Source organism: Rutilus rutilus (genome assembly GCF_951802725.1).
Source record: "Rutilus rutilus genome assembly, chromosome: 1".
Lineage (NCBI taxonomy): Eukaryota > Metazoa > Chordata > Actinopteri > Cypriniformes > Leuciscidae > Rutilus > Rutilus rutilus.
Window position 1 is genome coordinate 26,630,359 of NC_140209.1, and position 19,709 is coordinate 26,650,067.

General features: G+C 38.4%; 1 protein-coding gene across 7 annotated transcripts in view; it reads right to left on the reverse strand.

Moving 5' to 3' along the window:
• The window catches only part of rbfox3b (RNA binding fox-1 homolog 3b), a 309,370-nt gene that overhangs the window by 192,739 nt on the left and 96,922 nt on the right, over nt 1–19,709 (reverse strand). The gene's annotated exons all lie outside the window — the stretch shown is intronic.

Consider the following 19,709-nt stretch of genomic DNA (forward strand, 5'->3'; position numbering starts at 1 on the left):
CACATTTACATATCGGCAACTTGACCCGCACTAATGAACATCAGCGTGAACTACACCAATCCACAGGTCAGCCAATCACAAGAGAGCTCATTTACATATTGAAGTCTCAGAATACGAACCCTTTAACTCTCTGAATTCAGTGCAAACAAAAATAGATAGGGACTTTGATGATGCTCACGTGTGCAAACATGCACGTAGACAGAGTAATTATTCATGTTTAATGAGAGCTTGTTCTATAAAAAGAAAGTGCTGTCTGTGTGTGTGTGTGTGTGTGTGTGTGTGTGTGTGTGTGTGTGTGTGTGTGTGTGTGTGTGTGTGTGTGTGTGTGTGTGTGTGTGTGTGTTTAATGACTGCTGTAAAACATCAGAGCGCATGCATTCAGTGTTTGCCTTGTTTGTGTTGTTCTGTGACAATCACAGCTGATGATTATGGACAGACAGACTTCAACAAGACACTTTCTTTGGCTCTCAACCTACCGAATCAGGTCAAATATATTCCAGTTCCTTAAGTTTATATGTTGTATTTTACATTAAAAAAGCTCTCAACAAAATGTGCTTCACCACAGAACAAGCTTTGATCCATTTAAACTCCAGAAATACATTCATCGTTCAGTAAAAGCAGATATCAAAAAGAGGAAAGAAGAGACGAGCTCTAAAATATTTTAATTCAGTGACATTCAGACATGTGTCCAATACAGATTGGAGCCACTGCAAAGAGTATGTGTTACTAAATTATCCTCATTCGAAGTGCCCCTATTATACTTTTTCGGATTTGTGTAATAAAGCTGTTTGTGAATGTAAAATGTCTGCAAAGTTTAAAAGATCAAAGTGTAGATAAATCAAGTTTTTGTCTCCTAATGGCGCTTTTCCACTGCATGGTACGGTACGGCTCGGTTCGGTACGGCACGCTTTGGCGCTTTTCCACTGCATGGTACGGTACGGTACGGCTCGCTTCGGCTCGCTTTAAATGGTACCACCTCTGTTGAGGTTCCAAGCGTACCGTACCGGTACTAAAATGTGACGTGAAAACACTGAAGATCACTGATTGGTCAGACAGAATCGTCACTACCAGTGTCATTGTATTTGCGACACGAGACCATGCACGAGACAAACCCGCTAGATTTAAATAGCCAGTAGACAACAGCCAACGCTGTATAGTGTCTTGCAGTTAAAAAGTTTCTTGTAAACTGTTTCTTGCAGTCAGGGGCGGCGCCGGATAATTTTTAACGCATGTGCTGAGGACACACACACACATATGTGTGTGTATATATATATAATTAATAAATGAGAAAAAATTGGCCACAAAATATTTAATATTCAATTATTTTAATGATCACAATTAAAGTTTTAATTTTATTAAATTGAACAAGCGCAAAATTCAGCATTCAATCAAATATTCAAAAAGACTTAATAATAATGTTATTTCTCTCTATAGGCGCGTTTACTACGAATATGGCGATCGTCAACTTCATCTTTGCCAGACACTGACAGAAAACACTATTTTATAAATAAAAATCACTGCACGCGTCCCCGGATTTACAAACACACATCTTGCTTGTTGCACGCACATTATGTCGAAATAACGAGATATTATGTTGAAATAACATTATTATTATTAAGTCTTTTTGAATATTTGATTGAATGCTGAATTTTGCGCTTGTTCAATTTAATAAAATTAGGCCTATATACAGTGGTTAAATTGGGCCGGGGCTCTCCGGGGCTCAGCCCCGGCACATAAGCCTGCTCGTTTGCAGTCAGTTGCCTATAGGAAATTATGTCACATAAAATTTGATAAAAGTGATGCTTTTGAAAACATATTTCTGATTATAAATGAAAGATTTTGAAATGGCATGTCTATTTTGTCTCGGCGGAGCTGAGATGAGAACAATCGGAACATGGCCGTACTCTTGTTCAGCTGCTTAATCTCGTTGTCAGTCGACCATGATCGCGCACCGCTCGCGCATGCCATGCGCATCTAGGTAGGCTACTACTCAGAACTCCGACATGGATAAATGTACGCAGCAATAATGAATGTTCCTGGGAGATCCGTAGTTGCGCGGGATGTGGAAGCGCGCAAAAGTTCCAGAACCTTCTACTGCCTTAAAAAAAAAAAAAAAAAAACCTGAGCTACTGACCGCCGCTGCAGCAACAGATCAGTTTTGTCAAGTTCAGCACAACGTTGGTTGTACAAAAAGTGCCCTGGCCTTGAATAACAAGGTAAGGAAAAATGTTTGGCACATTGTATGGGTCACTATATCATAACAAGGTAATACAATGTGTAATCAAGCGTTTTATATTTAATATGAGGGAAATAGGCTACACATGCCGTGGACGTGACACAAAAAATCTTTAACTTTTAGGTGGCAAAATATTTTTTTGTAATTCTGTGAATTACACTGCAAACCAAAGTACTACCCACCGGATGAAGAAGGGTTGGCTCTCCACAGAACATAACATATTCATTTTATTTTATTTTTCATGTTCGCATTTATGAGGAAAAAACCATGTCACGGACGGGACCGCTCTGAATGTGGCACTAAAAGACTGTTTGAAACTTTCACTGAGACCTCAAACAGAAAGCACAAATCCTTTCTTTAAAATTAATTTCGTTTTGTATTAATTGTATCTTAATTTTAATCAATGTTTCATTTCAAAAATAAGAAGTAAATATAGTATATAGACAATAGATAGCCTAATCACGACACGGACGCGCCGGCGAGTGAACTGGACTCTCGTCTCATAAATGAACCGAAACTCAGCGTATAAGGGAGCCTACTTGCCTGACAGACCTGATAAATATATCTATAGAAAGCTTGGAAGGTCTTCTTTTCAAAACGAAAGAAAACAGACCGCTGCTTGTGTAGCCTAATCCGTATGAAATGTGCATTTCTCTCTGGCGAGTTTACTACTGCGAAGATTGCATCGTCAACTTCATCTATGCAGGGCACTGACACAGAAAACACTTGTTTATTAATAAACAATTAAAATGTCTCCTTGCTATATTTTACATATTCATAATCATTACTTTTGATGGTTCTTTGTGACAGCTTTTAGGTGCTTTATTGGCAGCGCCACTTAAGGCCTCATTATACTTCTGCGTCGGACATACGCCGGAGCCTATACGCCGTAGGCAACGTGTTGGTTTTAATTTATACTTCTGTGTCGTTGTCCGCGTTGACGCGCACCTGGGGAGCATGTTACCCCGAGGGAGGGGTTCTGGCAGACCAATCACAGCGCTTGTGTCCGCGTAGAATTGACGCGTTGTTACATTTTTGGAGAGGTGCACGTCAGGGTACGCCGAAGGGTACGCGCGCTACACACAGCCTACGACGTAGCTACGGCGGCAGTTCGACGCAGAAGTATAAAACAGGCTTTAGGCTACATGAACGCGTCACCACCGCATCAGCACCGAAAACAGGACATTTTTTTCAATCCCTGTTTTGGCAGGGGGAAAACTGATCAGAAAATGTAACGAAACGTTGTAGAAATGTAGTGGAGTAGAAAGTATAATAATTGCTGCAAAATGTAACGAAGTAAAAGTCAAACGTATGCACTATTGATTCTACTTAAGTAAAGCCTACAGAAACGAAGTATTTGTACTTCGTTACATTCCACCACTGCTGATTAACAGTAATGTAAATGCTAAATGTCCTAATACCTGTTGATACTACAACAATGCAAATATGCTCTTAACCTTGCAGTTTTTCACATATCATGTAAGACTCAATTTCTCCATTTCTTTGCACAAAACTCTCCAGAAAATACCATTTAATAGTTTATTTTTCAAAAAAAAATCCCGGGGGGGCATACCCCCGGACCCCCCTAGGGAGAGCCCCCCCACATAATAAATCCCAATTTAACCCCTGCCTATATATATCCTATATATATATAGCCTACTATTAATAAATGAGCAAAAATTGGCCACAAATTATTTAATATTCAATTATTTTAATGATCACAATTAAAGTTTTAATTTTATTAAAACGCGTGCACTGATTTTTATTTATAAAATAGTGTTTTCTGTCAGTGTCTGTGCATGGCAAAGATGAAGTTGACGATCGCCATATTCGTAGTAAACGCGCCTATAGAGAGAAATGCACATAATGGATTACATACGAGAGTAGCCTATTTCTTTTTGTTTTGAATTATTTCGTTTAAAGACATTTCAAGCTTTGTGTATTTGAGGATGAGATGCGCTCCAGTTAACGTACAATGCAAGTGACCGCTCGGGCGCCTCAATGGTTAAATTGTCTATTTTGCATCTTATTTAATCCAGGCAATTGTTTGATGAAAAAAATTATTAAAATTAAGATACAATTTATACAAAACGAAATTCACTTTAAAGAAAACAAAGTGAACAAAACTTAATGAAGTGGTCAAAATTATGTCTGACTCGCTCCATGTCTCTCTACTCGTCTCGTGCTGTTCACTTTTCATAATCAACATAGGCAGATGGAAAAAAATAACATAACATTAACATTAAATGCGCTTTTTTAATGGCAGTAGTTTAAAACAGTAGGCTACATTAGGCCTAGACTCTATTTGTAAAGATTGCTGCACATTCATTTAATTCTGAATTTTGCACACACAAGTTGAAAGGCATTTGTTCAAATCAAGTTCACGGATAATTGTGCGTGCATTTATTAATCATTATGATACTAAAATCATAAAGTAGGCTATGCTATGTACAAAAAATCAGATGAGCCCAGAATATGAACGCAACGTTTAATTACACGTTAAGAATTTTCCTTCCATATAGTAAACCATTATAAGAACGTTTAATTTAATTTAAAAACATCCACAACATGCCGAGAATCAAGAGCACCATCCCCTGTGTTGTGCGTTTGAAATGTGGCGCGTTTACGATGATGTCATGGCAGTAGAGGCGGCAACTATAACGATCAGTCCCACCCATTTTGAAGCGGTACTAACTGCAATGGAAAAGCAACCGAGCTAAAGCGAACCGAACCGTGCCGTACCGAGTCGAGTCGTACCACGCAGTGGAAAAGCGAAGCGAGCCGAACCGTTCCGTGCCGAGCCGAACCGTGCCGTACCATGCAGTGGAAAAGCGCCATAAAAGAAAGAATCAATTCTAAACTGCCTGAAAACAAGTCATCAGTAATTCCAGTCTCACTTCCTGAATTAGCATACATAGATTTGTAATAACACCAGCCTAAAGTCTTCATTGGCGGCTTGTGAACGATGTCTGCTTTGACCCTCAAACACTGTAGTTGTAGCTGAGACTGGAAGAGTTTGGTTTATGTTGTTCATGTCGAAAAGACGCTGTATTCTGCACTGCGAAAGCAAACCCCCTTTGATGCACTTCAAAAGGATGAGGACTCACACTGGAGCTGATACAGAAAAACTGACATTATCATTACTGTTCATATATCACTGTGTATAAAGTGCTGAGGAAGATCCAGAGCTGAAATTCAGGTGTTTCGTTTCCAACATACACTTTTAGCAGATCACAACAGACTGGGCCATCTGACCAATCAGAGCAGATTAGACCAATCACAACAGACTGAGCCATCTGACCAATCAGAGCAGAGTAGACCAATCACAACAGACTGGGCCATCTGACCAATCAGAGCAGAGTAGACCAATCACAACAGACTGGGCCATCTGACCAATCAGAGCTGAGTAGACCAATCACAACAGACTGAGCCATCTGACCAATCAGAGCAGAGTAGACCAATCACAACAGACTGAGCCATCTGACCAATCAGAGCAGAGTAGACCAATCACAACAGACTGAGCCATCTGACCAATCAGAGCAGAGTAGACCAATCACAACAGACTGGGCCATCTGACCAATCAGAGCAGAGTAGACCAATCACAACAGACTGGGCCATCTGACCAATCAGAGCTGAGTAGACCAATCACAACAGACTGAGCCATCTGACCAATCAGAGCAGAGTAGACCAATCACAACAGACTGAGCCATCTGACCAATCAGAGCAGAGTAGACCAATCACAACAGACTGGGCCATCTGACCAATCAGAGCAAAGTAGACCAATCACAACAGACTGAGCCATCTGACCAATCAGAGCAGAGTAGACCAATCACAACAGACTGAGCCATCTGACCAATCAGAGCAGAGTAGACCAATCACAACAGACTGGGCCATCTGACCAATCAGAGCAAAGTAGACCAATCACAACAGACTGAGCCATCTGACCAATCAGAGCAGAGTAGACCAATCACAACAGACTGGGCCATCTGACCAATCAGAGCAGAGTAGACCAATCACAACAGACTGAGCCATCTGACCAATCAGAGCAGAGTAGACCAATCACAACAGACTGGGCCATCTGACCAATCAGAGCAAAGTAGACCAATCACAACAGACTGAGCCATCTGACCAATCAGAGCAGAGTAGACTAGTGTTGCACGGTGTACCGATACTTCAAAAGTATCGCGATACTCGGAAATTAAAAACGTCACGATACCTAAATTTATCAGTATCGATACTTTAAAAAAAAAAAAAAAACGCCTCCCTATGGACGTCTGTGTTTTTTTCCTGCCGCACGCAGCAAAGAACCTGCCGCTGTCAGTGTCATGTGACAAAACACTACAGCGAGATGGCTGCATGTGCGAGCACAAGTGGTCCACGACTCGTAGAAAAAGATGACGCGAGGAGTGACATATGGAAGTACTTTGCCTACCTTGCTCTGTTGCATGGTGCACCAATACTTCAAAAGTAAATCGGAAATTAAAAACGTCACGATTCCTTAATTTATTAGTATCGATACTTCTAAGAATGACCGCGTTCCAGATTTGTAAGGCCGGCGACACACTGGCTGCGTGTCGTGCCCGTTTTTATTTCGGCTCCCATGTTAACTGCCTGCGTGACACACGCGTCTGGGCGCAGCTCGAGACGCGCGGAAAACGCGTGCATGCTAGAAATAGAACCGACGCCTATTTTTCACGCGTCACGCAAGCGTGTTGGAAGCGTTCCCAGGCAAAATAGAATAGGAAAAGATGTTTCTATGTCATTTTGACACGAATACATATTAATAAATGACATTTTGATGTTTGAAAGTTTTGACATAAATACAATATAAATGTAATTAAAAAAAATATTATCGATTTTCAAATATTGCACCTCTCAATACAGAACAAAATATTCTGTAGCCTATTTTGCCGTCAACACTGCCGACGTTGTCTTTGCTGCTATATATTTATGTTTAACATGAAGTAGCCTATAGGCCTTCCACAACTCTCTCCCCACATGTCAAATATATCACCAATGAGGCTTATCATATGTTACCAATATTAAACATTGTTTAATATAATCACTGTTCATATTTTTATTCAAAGTTCAGAATCAAGATAAAGCTCTTATGTTTCTTATGATAAATGAGATAATGCTGCTAAATTTATTAAAAAAAAATTTACCTTGAATGTCATTGCTCTAATTTATTTTTTATATTTTTATATTTCATATTTTGTTCAAATGTTTAATATATCTGCTGTTCATATGTTCATTTATTAGTGTGTTATATGATTAGAATGGTGTCCCGGTTTTAAAATAAAGCACAGCAATGATATTTGAGAGTGTTTCTCCCTTTTCAGGAAAAGTATCGAAAAAGTATCGAAATCGCAATACTTGACTTGGTATCGGTATCGAAACAATAATTTTGGTATCGTGACAACACTAGAGTAGACCAATCACAACAGACTGAGCCATCTGACCAATCAGAGCAGAGTAGACCAATCACAACAGACTGAGCCATCTGACCCATCAGAGCAGAGTAGACCAATCACAACAGACTGGACCATCTGACCCATCAGAGCAGAGTAGACCAATCACAACAGACTGAGCCATCTGACCAATCAGAGCAGAGTAGACCAATCACAACAGACTGAGCCATCTGACCAATCAGAGCAGAGTAGACCAATCACAACAGACTGGACCATCTGACCAATCAGAGCAGAGTAGACCAATCACAACAGACTGAGCCATCTGACCAATCAGAGCAGAGTAGACCAATCACAACAGACTGGACCATCTGACCAATCAGAGCAGAGTAGACCAATCACAACAGACTGAGCCATCTGACCAATCAGAGCAGAGTAGACCAATCACAACAGACTGGACCATCTGACCAATCAGAGCAGAGTAGACCAATCACAACAGACTGAGCCATCTGACCAATCAGAGCAGAGTAGACCAATCACAACAGACTGGACCATCTGACCAATCAGAGGAAAGTAGACCAATCACAACAGACTGAGCCATCTGACCAATCAGAGTAGAGTAGACCAATCACAACAGACTGGGTCATCTGACCAATCAGAGAAGAGTAGACCAATCACAACAGACTGAGCCATCTGACCAATCAGAGCAGAGTAAGCTCTCAGAAAGGAGGGTTAAGAGAGACAATTCTTTATCAAACCGTTTCAGACACTGAGAAAAGAGGTGATGCTGCAATGCATATTAAGAGCAAATGTCTTTTGGACCTGCATGTAAACCTATTGTTGGAGACTCCAGAACAAAATTAGGAGCCTTTAAAATGCTATACAGTACTTCATGTTCAGAAGTAACTTACATCAGCCAGCTGGAGCTCATTAGTCGGTTTAAAACACTCAGCAAAATGACTTTCTCTGATGTTTTACAAAACACCACCTTCATTCTTCTATCTTGATGTACAGTTAAACAATGTTCTGGGTTCACATCAATTTTAGCTCCATTAACAGTATTTGTTCATGATGCTTATGAAGTTTTACAAGAAAACACTATTTCCGTCCTGCTACTCCCAAAAAAAATCATGTTTAATTCAATGTGTTACTTGACGTTTCTTCATAATTATTTGTGAAATTCACAAGCAATTTCTGAGTTTCAAAAGCAGAGCCACAAAATCAAAATCATTTTAAGCGTGGAATTGAGACTAATGTGAACATAAGCAAATACAAGGACCGTTTGCATGGAGAAAAAAAACATCTGTAATGCATAAAGACAAATTTATCCGGCTAGTACAGACAATTTAGACACTTTACAAATCAAATACTAAATGGGTTTTTAAATGAATTATTAATGTATAAATGCACCACATTTTAGCTTTTAAATGCTCCATAACACATTATAAGTGCATTGCTGCAAATATGATTTTTGCTTGTTTTTAAAAAACAGCGGATGAGATCAAGTTCATGATCAGCAACATTATGCCGCAAACTCTGTGAACATGAACTTCACTTGAACCCTCAACAATCCTTTGAAAAGTGTTTTAAGCTCCTCCCCTTAGACGCTGTCATGGCGATGGGCTGGTGGGCATGGCGACAACAATCATAAACCGTTATAAATATGAGCATTTATGTTCATAGAAGTGGCAGTCATGTCATACGACCACCATCTGTGTGTTCGGACAGCGAACTCATTCATTATTCAGCAGAAGACTACCTGATGAGCTTCTAGATTTGAACTCATTAACAAACAAAAATGAACACGGATGCTGTTCACATACGTGGGCACGGGTCTTCACGAGTGTGTGTGTGTGTGATGTGTGTGTACGCATGTTATTGTGAGTGTGTCTCCTTGTCAAATTCATATTTGGATGTTGCGGCGCAATCGATGCGAGGCGACCCCGTGACCCGCGCAGGAAGGAAGCGGGCGATGCAATCTGCCACCCACGGCGCACACACACACACACACGCACACACGCACGCCCACACACACACGCACGCGTCTCTCAGTCCCCCTCTGAACGTCTCGCTAATGAGATGAATTAGCTGAATGCAACAGATGTGTTCGGTGCAAACTAACGCCCTCCATCTGTCAGTCATAACACACACACACACACACTCACACTCACACACTCACACACACACACACACAACACGTGATTGACGGATCATTCCTGCTATGCACTGCATATTCATGTCTTCATCATATGTCTTTATACTACATAAAATATTTTGTAGAATATAACATTTTATTAAATAAAAAATATTATTTTTAAATGTTTTGAGTCACAAATGTGTCAATGAGAAGAACAAAGAGCTGAATTATAAATCATTTAAAAATCATTTGATTTTAAATTATTTTCTACTTTGGTTTTGAGTAATGTCATTTTTTTGACATAAATTGTCAACTTCTAATATGAAAACTTGAAATTTGCAATCTGTTTCTTCATGTAAATAAATAAAACATTATTTTTTATTAACTTTATAATTACTGATAATGGAAAAAAATGATGTAGGATTCAATTTGAAACTATTTTCACTTAAAAATCACTAGTAAATTACACAATTAATTAATTAAACACATTGAATTCTTGTTTTATTTACAACTACGAGAATTTTTTGTATTGGCCACCATTTCGGTATCGGCGATATATGATTATTTTTAAAGGGATACTCCACTTTTTTTGGAAATAGGCTCATTTTACAACAGGCGTAATGATATGACGCAGCGCATGCCGCCTGATAATAGGCTACCGAGCTGGGGACTATTTTCAGGCGCTGCGTCATATCATTACGCCTGCTGGACTCATGGTACGGCAGCAAAGTTTCTTGATTGTTACGCAGGAATGAGAGTATAGTTGCTAGCCATATCAGCCTAGAAAATCGCAACTTTTCCTTTTCCGTCGGTCTTAGTACACGATGTAACTACAGAAGAGTCAAGTTTTAAATAGGAAAAATATCGAAACTCTTTGTTCATTTTTTTGAGAGAGATGCTAATGGTCTTGTCCGGTTCAATTCATTATGCTAAGCTATGCTAAAAGTGGGAACCCCAGACCCGGAGTTCGGCTGAATGGATTAGAAAACGGTAAAACTCATCTGTTTAACTCTGGGGGAGGTGTAAACTGAACCTATTTCCAAAAAAAGTGGAGTATCCCTTTAATGTTATCGTTATTGGCCTGATAAAATTTGCCCAATATATTAAAGCCGATAAATGATGGATTATTTCCTTCAGCTGAGACACTTCAGATGCGCACTGTTCAACGTGATGCTTTTGAATTGCTTGAAATATGATTGAAATCACTTAAAAACATGAAAATACAGTTAACTGCAACAGTTAAGTCTGTCATATAGACTTACATAAAATTATAGAGCATTTATAAGAACATTATAATTGTGTGTTTGGGACATGGCTTTTAGCGGTGAGCTAAAACCGCTTTGTTTTTGTAATCAGGCTCTCAAAAATTATATAAAAATGTGGATTTAGATTTGCCGGCCACTGTATCGGTTATCGGCTTTCAAATAAAAATAATTATCGGTTATCGGTTACCGGTTACCGATATTTAATTTCGGTTAAAATATCATATTTTTATTGGCCAAAATGTTCATATCGGTGTATCCCTAATGTGTGTGTATATATATATATATATATATATATAAAAAACATACACATCTTTGTGAGGACCAGTTTGAGTTTTAGACCACTGGAGTGAGGACATAGAGAGTAAAGTGAGGACATTTTGGCCAGTCCTCACTTTCTGAGAGCCCTTTAAAGGCCTGTTTGAGGGTCAAGACTTGGTTTTAGGGAAAAGGTTATAATTAGGTTAAGGGTCGGTTTAGGGTCAGGGTTCGGGTTAGGCACTTAGTTGTGATGGGTAAGGTTAGGGTAAGCCGCTAGAGAATGCCTCATAAAGATAGATGTACAAGAATGTGTGTGTGTGTGTGTGTGTGTGTGTGTGTGTGTGTGTGTGTGTGTGTGTGTGTGTGTGTGTGTGTGTGTGTGTGTGTGTGTGTGTGTGTGTGTGTGTGTGTGTGTGTGTGCGTACATGCATAAATACATACATAGGTGTAATTTAAAGTAAAATGTAAAAGCTATACTGCAGAAAAGGAATGATGAAACTTGGTGAAACTGAAAATACTTTTTCCGCTAATGACAAACACGACAATAAACCTTCTTCTGAACAAGAGCATCTGCCAAACACAAGCAATTTTCAGCTTCCAAACTGGATTGATACTGGAAACAGGTGTAAACGAGGTTAATGTGTAATCCGCTTTCACGGGAGGAATGGAGTGACAGCGCTGAATGAAACGAGAACATGTCGGTAATGAATCGCCGAGCGCGTGTTCGCTCGCAGCGTTTGACAACATTACACCGTCAATGAATAGAGGTCGACGGGGGGCAGAAAGCTCTCAGAAAAACCCCTCAGACGCCCAGCAGGAGAGAAACACACTCGTGTAGAGTGACTGAGAACCAGCACACAGTCAGACCAGGCCGATAACAGCGGGTCTTCATCAAAACGCATGAGGAGATCGTTTACTCGCCCTCACACCTGTGTGACTTTACCTTGCAATTACAATGATGACTGGTGCTTTCAAGCTTCAAAAACGATGCAATAGCATCATGAAAGTATCATTAAAAAAGACTCGTGACCCCCAAGCATAAAAGCTTCAGTACCTACTGAGACTGCATGGAAATATAGATATGGAATAAATAGAAAGAATGTCATAAAGGTTTGATATGGAATGAGGTTGAGTTTGTTTGCTTTATTGATGTCGTTTATGCTCAGAAAATAAATCAGTTTTGCATGTTTGGATGTACAAAAATACTTATGAATGCACAGCTTCAGAAAACGTACGAATCCTTTGTATTACAAATATATTTTTATTAGGACTGTGAAACCATTAATCGCATCCAAAATAAAAGTTTGTGTTTACATAATATATGTGTGTGTGTGGACTGTGTATAATTATTTTGTATATATAAATACACACACATGCATATATATTTAAGAAATGTTTGCATGAATATACTGTGTAGCTTATATATTTCATTTATATTATATATAAATATAAGAATTTTATATATAAATAACACATTTTTCTTGAATATATACATGCATGTGTGTGTGTATTTATATATACAAAATAATTATACACAGTACACAGGCATATATTATGTAAACACAAACTTTTATTTTGGATGCGATTAATCACGATTAATCGTTTCACAGTCCTAATTTTTATAATATAAAGATATTTAATTCAGTAAGTTTATGATCATTTCATGGTGCATTTGCCATTTTTAGCCACATTTGTGCCACATTAAGCTAAAACTGATAAATGATGACAATTTATGTATTTAATGCCATTTTAAAAGTTCATGTCATTTGGCATTGAATAAATATATTAAGATTAGCCTATTAATTGTCTAAATTCCATATTCCAAGAACCTAAAATGATTCAGAGACTCATACACGTGTAAAATGCTTGTTTAGATTCTGTTAATAATGTACATTTCAGTATCTATGAAAATGCACACTTATGTACAAATACCTACAATTACTAAAGAAGGCATGCTGTTTACATGCAAATAATGGTGTATACATAATTTTCACTCAACAATTAATTGCAAAGAAACAGCAAGTAACACACTGCATTAACATTTTGAAGTAAAGGCCTGAAATAGTATTTAGTATTTTTATTTACAGCTTCAAAAAAATCTTAAAGGTACAGTAGCAAAACCACCTGCTTAATTGGAAGAGTCATGCTCTCTGAAATGCGTAATAACACTTTGACTAATAGCATAATTGGACTTATAAGAGAAAACAATAAACACCTTCAGATGACTTCATGCCAGATGTTTACTGGGACGAGTTCTGCTCTGATGTATACAGAAGTGTTAATGTAAAGACTCAAACCCACTCAAGAACACAGGACGAGATGAGATAATAAAAGAGAAATGAAACGCAGGCTGTACAGATGGAGGAATGATCTAGCCAGCCTTTAGTATTTATAAATAAATCAGTCAAATTCCCAGCAACACGTCTGATCGCAACCAGATCTGACTGTCAACACCTCTCCTCGCTGTCTGTTACTCACACATATGGCCAGACAATCTGTCAGCGCAAACATGAGCGTGTGTTTCTGCATGTTTCGGACTGTCTACTGCCAGTCTATAAACACCGCCAAACACTCCACGACAGAGAGAGAGAGAGAGAGAGAGACGGACAGAACCAGTGAGTGATACAGAGAACGAGCAATACTTAGAACAAACGAAAGAACAAACCATACATAGAACAAACAACAGAACGAACGATACATAGAACCATGAAATAATACATAAAACGATAGAATTATACACAGAACGAGAATGATAAGATAGAACGATATAACGATACGGATGGATGGATGGGGACGAAACAGAACGAGAATGATAAGATAGAACAATATAACGATACGGATGGATGGATGGGGACGAAACAGAACGAGAATGATAAGATAGAACGATATAACGATACGGATGGATGGATGGGGACGAAACAGAACGAGAATGATAAGATAGAACGATATAACGATACGGATGGATGGATGGGGACGAAACAGAACGAGAATGATAAGATAGAACGATATAACGATACGGATGGATGGATGGGGACGAAACAGAACGAGAATGATAAGATAGAACGATATAACGATACGGATGGATGGATGGGGACGAAACAGAACGAGAATGATAAGATAGAACGATATAACGATACGGATGGATGGATGGGGACGAAACAGAACGAGAATGATAAGATAGAACGATATAACGATACGGATGGATGGATGGGGACGAAACAGAACGAGAATGATAAGATAGAACGATATAACGATATGGATGGATGGATGGGGACGAAACAGAACGAGAATGATAAGATAGAGCGATACGGATGGATGGATGGGGACGTAACAGAACGAGAATGATAAGATAGAATGATATAACGATACGGATGGATGGATGGGGACGAAACAGAACGAGAATGATAAGATAGAGCGATACGGATGGATGGATGGGGACGTAACAGAACGAGAATGATAAGATAGAATGATATAACGATACGGATGGATGGATGGGGACGAAACAGAACGAGAATGATGGATGGATGGATGGATGGATGGATGGATGGATGGATGGATGGATGGATGGATGGATGGATGGATGGATGGATGGATGGATGGATGGATGGATGGATGGATGGATGGATGGATGGATGGATGGATGGATGGATGGATGGATGGATGGATGGATGGATGGATGGAATTGTATAAAGTTAGAAAATCGAACGAACGATGGATGGATGGATGGATAGATAAATGAACGATTAATAAAATGATAGATAGAACGATAGCGAAACAACAAAAACAAAACAGATAGTAGTGGTGGGGGAAAAAACGTTTCTGTTCAGTATCGCAATATTTTGCGCACGCAATTATAACGATACAGTAGCGCAAAGTATTGCAAAATTTTATTATAAAATTATCTGTTTTACTTTCGGGTTTTCTCCATTGGTTTTCTCGGAGTTTACTCGGATAATTTACATTTGCGTATCACATCCACAAGGTGGCGCTTGTTGCAGTGCTTTGTTGTCGTGCATTCAACAGCAAATTCAAAGCTTCACCATCACAAACGGTTACATGACGATCAGTCTTCTTTCAAATCGAAAGTGTGGCCATGTTGACCAACTCCTTTTTCTAAACAAAAGTGCCAATATTCCCAAATGAATTTTGGTTGATGGACTCTAGAAGTAGGCTACACATTTTTGTTTATTTTCTCAATTTGATTGAAGCTCTAAGTTACTCTTATTTGTTATTATTCTCAGGTTTATGTTACTCAGTTATGTCTGCTTTATGTTACTCTATTGTATTTAAAGAATTTTAAGTTATGTGCTGGGAGCTCACCATTCATGTGAGAGGTCTCCTATTCAGAGAATAATTGTGTCCTGTCCTGTAATAAGGTCCTGTGTCCTGAATGTTCAAGGACAAAGTTTTTGCACTTCAGTTAATGTGTAGAAGATAATGTTCACAGAATTAAATGTGACATTTGAAGTGAGTTGAAAAGTTTTATTTTCCTCATTTTTTGCAATGCCTTTGAATAATATCGAATCGCAATACTTGCTGTATCGCAATATGTTAAGAATCGCAATAATATTGAATCGTGGCCCAAATATCGCAATACTAGCGATTTTTGCCAACTCCCACCCCTAATAGATAGAATGAATAACAGAATGATAGACAGACAGATAGATAGAATGAAGAACGATAGATAGACAGAATGAACAATAGAACTATAGAACAATAGATAGAAAGAATGAATAACTTATAGATAGATACAGACAGATGGAATGAACAATAGAACGACAGAACAATCCATAGATTGATAGAACATCAGAACGATAAAACATTAGAATGATAGAAAAATAGAACGCTACATCGCTACATTTTAAGTCATTTTCAACATTTTTTTATTTCAACTCAAGTCAGTTTAATGTAATTCAAGTTGAGAAGATATCTAAGTTGATTGTACTTAAAAATTTAAGGCAGCAACTTTTTTTTCAGCGAATGAACAAACAAATGATTGATCGACAAACAGACAGGACGATAGAATGATCTGTCAATCAATGTTCATATTGCTCATGGCGCTAAAAACATGTTTTATTGTGAAAATGATTCCAACAATATCGTTGTAATTATTGATATATATGTTGTATGACTCTGCTATTATTTTGATCGTTATTGTTATAGTAATAGTCCTTGGTGTGAACGAGCCTTGGTTAAAAACACACAAACGTGATGTCACCATCAGATCCTACAATCCCTTGCAGCAGGATCGTTTTTCCAGTAAACGTGTAGAAATGAGCGGTCAGGGGTTTTGCTGCCCTTGTCGTCTTTCTCTGCCGCGACCTCTAAAATATGGACGTCCGAGATCATATCGCGAAAGCAATACCTGCGCCAGCAGCCTGAACACACAGATTGATTCCCGCCGCCAGACGTCCAGCGCGCTTCCTGCACACTTCCCCGTCAGCACTGTGCACACACACACATCTGATCTTCATCTTTACCAGCTTTCCTTGGGCACGTGCCATGTGGCACCTACGTGTGATTAACGGCCCGTCCGAGTCGCTAAGTGAGTGTGTTAGCACGCTAGTCAGTATAGCGCTAACTCTGAGATGCGTGCGGTAGTTGATGAAATTCACGGACAAAGAGCGCTTTCAGCTTAAAGATTTCAAAATTAACTTTGAGGATGTTGCAACCAGGTTTATGTGATAAATAAATAGCAAAATGACTTCATTTTATTTGTATGTACACTTCACTAACACTTACGCTGCTCTTGTGGGATCATTAATGGAAATTACCCATCAGTCAACACTCAATACACACCGAGAACACACAGGCAGCATCCAAATTCACAGACATCTTATGTTGTATGCAGGGGAAGAATGAGCTCAGCCCAAATCAGCATGCTTTGAAAATTGTGTGTCAAAAGTGCTTGCGTTGGTGTACTATTAATTTTGGTGGATTTTTGAAGCATGCATCATGCATCCATTTGGACTAATGTCAACCATTATGCATGCTTGTATTTGGATTCATTTTACCAATCATGCATGGATGCATTTGGATTAATTTGACCCATCATGCATTCATGCATTTGGATTCATTTTACCCATCATGGATGCATGCATTTGGATTAATTTTACCAATCATGCATGCTTGTATTTGGATTAATTTTACCCATCATGCATGGATGCATTTGGATTCATTTGACCCATCATACATGCATGCATTTGGATTCATTTTACCCATCATGCATGCTTGTATTTGGATTCATTTTACCCATCATGCATGCTTGTATTTGAATTAAGTTGACCCATCATGCATGCATGCATTTAGTCTAATATTACCCACCCACCAAGCATTCAATTTGGACTAAAATTTCCCATCAGGCAAGCATGCAATTAGACTAATATTACCAATGCAAGCATGCATTTGAACTATTACCCATCATGTGTGCTTGCAATTGAAACAGGTTATTCGTTAAAAAAAATGGACCTGATAACATCAGCTTTTTTGGTCTAAAATTATGAAGACAAAATGTATTTATAATAACACTGATGATCTGTTCACATAAAGACTTGGAACATGTTTTAAGAAGTAAATAGAGTCAACATTGCTAATTTAAAGTCCGAGATCCAGCCTTGTTTCTAGTGCATGTGCTTGAACATGTTGTCAAAAGGATTCCATCACAACTGAAGTACACACTTTCACTGTGTAGCAGGAGTATGTGATTTGGGATGCAGCCATGTTTGGATTGCCGTGACCTTCGTTCCTCACAGTGAGCCTCGCATTGTTTCCTTGGACACGAGCGTTTGATGTAGAGCGGAACAACCTTCCAGATCTCATAAGACAGTGATGGGACCACACGTCTGAGACGAGAACAGCCTGTACACTTTCCTCTCTAAAAACTGACACTTACTGTCACAAAACTGTGTATAGGCGAGCGGCGTGCGCTGCGATGACAGTTATCTTCCCCGCTACACCCACGCCATTCCCTCCGCATCACTCCAAATGCTCTCTCTCTCTCTCTCTCTCTCTCTCTCTCTCTCTCTCTCTCTCTCTCTCTCTCTCTCTCTCTCTCTCTCTCTCTCTCTCTCTCTCTCTCTCTCTCTCTCTCTCTCTCTCTCTCTCTCTCTCTCTCTCTCTCTCTCTCTCTCTCTCTCTCTCTCTCTCTCTCTCTCTCTCTCTCTCTCTCTCTCTCTCTCTCTCTCTCTCTCTCTCTCTCTCTCCCGCGCGCGCCTCTCAGACAAATGAAAGCGGAGTAGATTTAGCGGCGTACAGCGGCTCAGGGGGTTTAAGCTCCCGCGACTAGTATCATGTACCTTTCTTTTGCATCCTGTTTTACTCGCCGAATTCTGAAGGGCTGTTGCATCATCAACAACACCTCACAGGAGCGTGTGTGAAGAGTACAGCGGCGGTTTACTCAAAGCCCAAACGTTACAACATGACAAAGTGCCATCTGTGGTTGTGTTCACAGAGAAATCACTGACAACTGCTGAGGGAACTACAACACCACCGTACTGGAAACATCACAAACACTGTACTTATAATAGTAATATTTCCAGGTCATATTTCACCACAAAAATAAAATAAAATAAAATATTAATACAAAAATTAAATTAAATTAAATAAACCTTAAAGGACATAAAATAGCCTTAATTTTCTTAATGCTAAATGTATTATTCACCACAAAAATGAAATAAAATAAAATAAAATAATCTTAAAGGACCTAAAATAGCCTTAATTTTCTTAATGCTAAATGTATCATTCACCACAAAAATAAAATAAAATAAAATAAAATAAAATAAAATAAACCTTAAAGGACCTGAAATAGCTTTAATTTTATTAACACTAAATGTATTATTCACCACAAAAATAAAATAAAATAAAATAAGATAAGATAAGATAAAATAATCTTAAAGGACCTAAAATAGCCTTAATTTTCTTAATGCTTAATATAGTATTCACCACAAAAATAAAATAAAATAAAAATAAAGTAAAATAAGATAAAATAACCTTAAAGGACCTAAAATAGCCTTAATTTTCTTAATGCTTAATATAGTATTCACCACAAAAATAAAATTAAATAAAAATAAAGTAAAATAAAATAAGATAAAATAATCTTAAAGGACCTAAAATAGCCTTAATTTTCTTAACACTAAATACATTATTTTAATTGTATTGTGAACTACAATAAGCACCTTAAATATCAACTTTAAATAAATAATTAATTAATTATAAAAGACACAAAATCACATTTAATAAGAATTTTCTTGAACCAAAAGTTCAAATTTAGCCATAAGAAGAAAACAAAAGCAATGAAACTTTTTAGGAAAACCAGTACTATAAAATTTGTATAAAACTGTTCAAATATAATGAGCTCCAGGCAAGGCATCCCAAATGAAACAGAAACAGAAATAAAACGTGAGCAC